The following is a 6,066-nucleotide window of genomic DNA, read 5'->3' on the forward strand; positions in this document are numbered from 1 at the left end:
ACATGTATACTTGTTTCATTCTATTCTCATAATCAAAACTAAATGTGATCAATTAGTCATCAGTGCCTTGTTTTTGAGCTGCACATGGGGAACTGTCTGTGGTGCTGTAATCTACTAGCTTTATCTTCCAGGAATCAGATAAACTAATCTAATTTCACATTCCTGTAGGTAGGTACGCTGGTATACTCCACAGACCGCCAGTAACAAACATCACTGTGTATAACCAGTAAACAAATGCATCAAAATAAAAAAAACAACAATGCAAAAAAAGAGAGAATGAATCTGTCCATGTTAAGATACGTTTTATCACACATGTGCAGGTGTAGTATATACTAAAATAATCGAAAGAGAGTGATTATATCAAAATAGACTTTTATATTTTAAATCTGAAAAAGGTGAATTTCAAGTATTTCCTATAATCCAAAAAAATAATAAATGTGATAAATAAGTCATTATTGCCTGCTCGTTTTGGAGCTGCACAAGATGTTAGCTGTCCATTGTGTTGCAGTCTGTACATTCCTCCAAGAATTAGATAATAACCAAAACTCATTTCAGATTCAGATACACGGATCAACTGGTATTCTCTACAATCCACCAGTAACAAACACCGCGGTGTGTAAGTAAACAGAGAATGCCATCAATTAAAACAACACTGCAAACAAAAAAAGAAAACAAGAAAAATAAGCTGGGAGTGTTAAATTATACAGGGCTTTCCATCATTATTTGGGCAAAAATAAACCCAGCCGAGCTGCCATTGGACCTGGCAGATATGTATGTATGTATTAACGTATGTCTCTAGAGGTGTCTGAAAAGCAATGGTCCATGTGATGATGTATAAATGCTGGACTGTGGGATCTATAGGGCATCATTAATAATAACATCAGAATCTGCTGGTGCCATGTTGGTTATTGCTTCAAAAAAACAATCAGCATAAATTAAGACACAGATATTAAGGTTTCATTAGCATATTCAGTGTATTCAGTGGGTTTTTGTTAGTGTTAAATTATCCAGGGCTTTTCAGCTTTGCATCTTTTTGGCACAAGGAAACCCACCTGACCTGCCATCAGAACTGGCAGATATGTAGATATATTTAAAAGACTGGAGACCATGCCATGCTTAACCTGCATATAGGTGCACATTGTTGTTATTATACTGTATATTAAGTAATTTATAATGGCAATAATGGGAAGTAAATCCTTTTTCACCTTTTCCACTATTTCAAACATTTATTGTGTTACAGTACTTAAGGTATTCTGTACAATGGTCGCTACTATTTACTCTACAGGTCACCAGTAACAAACACCACTGTGTGTAATCAGTAATTATATGTCATCATGTAATAGAACAAATAAAATAATAAAAATATCAGTGTTCAATTATCCAGGGATTATCCATATTTCTGTTTTTTTTTCTTGGTTTGTTTTGGCGCAAACAGAGCCAGCAGCTGAGCTGTCAGGCTGCGGGAGGCTGAGATGCATCGATGTCATCTTGGTGCAATCGCTCATTTGCTGTACAAGTTCGTGCTCTGACTGGTAAGACAGGCAGCCTCTTACCTTTAGAGCTGAGCATGGAGCTGAGAGTGGAGGAGCTGCGGATCAGATCAGATCAGAGCGGCGGGAGGGCGAGCAGGAACTGCTGGATTTTGGCGCTTTAAAAACCCTCAGAGATGAGATTGTACAGAAGAATGTGAATGAAACAAACACAAAAACGATAATAATATAATAAAGTCCAGAATGTGCAGCTCGCTCTCCGCCGTGTGTCTCCCGGAAAGAAGTCTCTCACCGGAGAGAGGGGCTGTACAGCTCGAGCCACACCGCGAGCCCGCGCCCTCCGTGCGGGTGCCGCTGCTGCATTACTCTGACTCTGGCTCTGGTCCGGGTCCGGTTCGGTTTGCGGTTCACACGCGCACCCCCGCGTATCTAGGACGCTCCGGCTCGCTGACGGTGAGGTGTGTGAGGAGCTGCCCGCGCCGCACTGTGCGTGACCTGCGCGTGGATGCTGTCTTTATAGCTCTGCGCGCGCGCTCTCGGCTCTCTCGCGTTCCTCGTGGTCCTAAAGCGCAGCCCCGCGCCGGGACGTCCTTCCCCCGGATCCCGAGAGTCTGACTGACTGACTGACTGCAGCTGGAGCACATTTACTAATACAGATACAGAAAGTGGAATATATACTTAGAATCAAGTCAAATAAAGTTAAGAGACTTTTATTGTGCAACATGGACTAAACAACACAATATAGACAACATAAAGTGCAACCATGTTACAAATTCTGTAATATAAAACTAAAACACTTCAGTTTCTTAATCAGTTTATCTGATTTTGCTATTTATCGGTATATGTTTGAGTAAAATTAACATTGTTTTTTATTCTATATGGACAACATTTCTCCCAAATTTTAAATATAAATATTGTCATTTTAAGCATTTATTTGCGGAAAATTAGATGGCTAAAATAACAAAAAGATGCAGAGCTTTTGAAACCTGAAATAATGCAAAGAAAACAAGTTCATATTCATAAAGTTTAAGAGTTCAGAAATCAATATTTGGTGGAATAACCCTGGTTTTTAATCACACCTTTACCAGTCTTACACACTGCTTATGGATAACGTTATGCCACTTGCAATATCATGCAGTTGAGCTTGGGCTGATGGCTTGTGATCATCTATCCATATTCTTATAGAATGAGAAGCAAATGTTACTGTAAAGACAGTTCCAGTCTCTGTGTGCTGAGTATGTGTGTAGAGTGATGGGTGGGTTTCAGACTTTGTGCTTTGTGTGTAAGTGTGTGAGGAGTGGTGGGGGGGTTTCAGTTTAGTCCCTGTGTGAGTGTGTTGGGAAGGGGGCAGGGTTCAGTTCAGTCCTTGTGTGTTGAGGAGTCTGACTGCCTAAACAAAACATCTGAGCCAAAAGGGTAAAAGAGAGACCAAAAATAAGGCTCAAAATATCTAGCAAAATACCAAGGTAAACAACAAAAAGGACAAAAAAGAATAAAGCCAAAAATAGGTCATACCCAGAAATAGACAAATAAAAAAAAGAATGCTTGTTATGCAGCTAAATCAACAGGGGCAATACTTCGGCAGGCTAAATAAACAAACAGACAGGTATTTATACATGCGTTAACAGCTAAATGGAATCAAAACTCAGGGGAGGCTACCAATCAATTGCCTATTGGCTGACTGAGACACATGACTGAGAAGTGCATTGTGTGAGTTAAAGTTCATGAAGAAAACATCGGGTGAGGAACTGGAAGGTGTGACGGTTCGCAATATAAAAAATCCTTTAAAAATGTTTATTGCTTACAGAAAAGTTAGTATCTCAGTTAATGAAGGTGGAAAAGTCTGATGAGGAATTGGAAGGTGTGACAGTTTTTATAAAATTGCTTACAGAACAGTCAATATGTCCAAAAATTTGAATATTATATAAGACCAATTACCAGGTACTTTTGGCAGTGTCAGCAGGTGCCAAGTTCTGCTGGAAAATGAAATCTGCAACTCTGCAAGCTTTTTTTAGCAGAGGGAAGCATAAAGTGCTGTAAAATTTCCTGGTAGATGCTGTGGTGACGCTGCACTTGATATAACAGCGGACCAACACCAGTAGATGAGTTTGAGGAGTGGAGAGGCACACAATTCAAGCTGCTTGAAGTCTAGTGTGAAGTTTTCACAATCAGTGATGATTTGGGGAACCATGTCATCTGCTGGGTGATTACTTTGAACAATATGATAAATGGGACCGTTTTCCACCAAACTTTGCGCTGGTTTGGTGTTGGACCCTGTCTGCTGGAGGTGTAATACTGCCACACAGTGATAGAAAGCAGAAAATATACTGTAGGGGGAAATCTTGCAGCATTAAATAGAGTAATTACCGTAAAGCTTGATGCATACACACAGGTCAGGTATCTTCTAAAATAAGTCCATATGTTATACAGTTTTACAGTATTGTTGATTGCAGAACTCTGGGAAAGTGATAAAATTTACAGTTCTTCCCCAGACAGAAATATCCCTCATGTACCCTCAAAGAAATTCTTCAGTCCCTTCACATAAATAACAAAACATATTTGTATGTATTGTAGGTTATTTTGCCTTCATAAACTGACATCCTGGTTTATTTTTCTATTCAAAGTTCCTGGGCTCCCCTTTCGGTAGGAAAGTGTATTGCATGCTTTAAGCTGCCACTAAAGGACACACATTTCTGGGCAAGCTGATACATACAGAACAAATATGCACCTTTTTGTATTGGGAAAGTAAATGTAAGGGACCACTGGGAAGACTGTGTTTTGGCCTCTCCCAAAACTCACATGGATGTTTATGCTTACTAATATAGTAATATACTAGTACACTAATATACTACTTCCAACTACAAGAGTGAAACTTGTTTGTTGCTGATTAGGGCTAATAACACATTTTCAAATGTATTAAAAGACTGCAAAGATTTGTAAAGAACGAACACTTAAAATAACACTTATTAGAAAAGATTAATAAACAAAAATAAGCTAGTAAAACAACTATTTACAATCAACAAGCCATTTTTATTATGTAACTTATAATGGAAGACAACTGTGGAATTGAGTTTCAAGTACAGTACAAACATTACAACATTAAAGGATGCTCAAATTTTTCAATAATGACATTCAGGTTTGAGTCCAGCTGTGCCACTGTGGAGACAGTGGATTAACTGCCTGTTTGAATATATTGTTGAACTAGTCACTCGGCATGAGACATTTGAGAAATTTGGACTGATTTATGAGTCTTATAGAGGCATTAAGCTGCTGAAGTGTTGTGGAACTGCGTGTGACCAGAGAAATTGCTCATTCCAGAAAATCAAAACAGTGTACCTACAGGGCTTTGCTGTTCAGAAGAATCCAGACAAGGAAGGTTAATAAATCCAACATTTGTGTTGCTTTATTTACAGGCCCTACACCAGCATATTTATATACCTATACTGCTTCTTTCATTTTTACATTTTTATTAGAATTAAATTTCACAAAACATCATAAAACAAACAAGGACATCCAAGATAATTAAAACATACAACCAAAAAAGGTTTTACAATCTAAACAAAACATTTATACTGACAACACATTCCATTCATCAACCCACAAATTAAACTCCTTCATGTACTTTATAGTGGACAAAGCTTTTTTTGTTGCTAAGCCAGCTTTGTGCAGATAGTGTTACCTAAAGAGGATCATCAGATTCAATGTAAAGTTAACTTTAGAGACCTTACAGTTCAAACCAAAAATAATATTTTTACATTTTATATTGACCCTGTAATTCGCTTTTTTTGGAAAAATATTTAGCTAGAATAAAAACATAAAAAAAAAAAGTTCTATTTTTTCTGAATGTTTGGAGCAAAAAAAACTGTTCTGATCTATATCTATAAATTTATCAATATTATAATTGTGTTGATACTATGCAGATTTTTTTTATTTACTTCTTTGATATTATTATAAATACAATACCACTTATTTTCTTCTCCTTTCTTCTCTCTCCCACATTCCTAACAAATATACTGAGTGGCCCTCTGCTATCTGCTCAATGTGGGTGCAGTCCATTTGTTGTTGGGTGCTGGTACCTATCTACCTCTGGATCAGGCTCTTTTAACTGTGTAAATTCAACAATGTTTGCTACAATCTTCTTAAACCCTTTTTTTTTTTTTTTTCTATATTGTTTTTGTATCGCTTTCCGGGCCTGGCTATTCACTATGCCACTGGCTGCGATGCTGTCCTACTCTTAACTGCCTTGCACTGGTTCACACCACACTAGAAACTGCATTGCTGTAAAAAGTGTTCTCTTACAAACTTGCAAAAAGCTCAGACCATACAGCAGGGCCTACTGGAGTTCTGAATACCAAACTTACCAAACAAAAGCAAATATCTTGATGTCCACTTAATTTTGCAACATATACTACATGGACAAAAGTATTGGTACACTTAAACATTACACCTATATGAAATTTTATGAGATTCAAAATCCATAGTCATTATGTTAAGCCAGTCTCTCTCACACACTTAGCTCTACCTGCGATCTCCAGCCTCAAGACTATGATACCCAGAATGCACTTCACACTGAAAA

At 37.8% G+C, this 6,066-nt stretch overlaps 1 protein-coding gene across 1 annotated transcript in view; it reads right to left on the bottom strand.

Annotated features, from left to right (window-relative positions):
- Positions 1-2,080, bottom strand: part of LOC103046560 (synapse differentiation-inducing gene protein 1) — a 52,062-nt gene extending 49,982 nt beyond the window's left edge. Inside the window, exon 1 of the mRNA XM_007247367.4 lies at positions 1,554-2,080. The gene's annotated coding sequence lies outside the window, so the exon portion shown is untranslated. The remainder of the gene's footprint in view (positions 1-1,553) is intronic.
- Between the last annotated feature and the right edge of the window lie 3,986 nt (positions 2,081-6,066).

The sequence above is a fragment of the Astyanax mexicanus genome, chromosome 7 (assembly GCF_023375975.1).
Source record: "Astyanax mexicanus isolate ESR-SI-001 chromosome 7, AstMex3_surface, whole genome shotgun sequence".
Lineage (NCBI taxonomy): Eukaryota > Metazoa > Chordata > Actinopteri > Characiformes > Acestrorhamphidae > Astyanax > Astyanax mexicanus.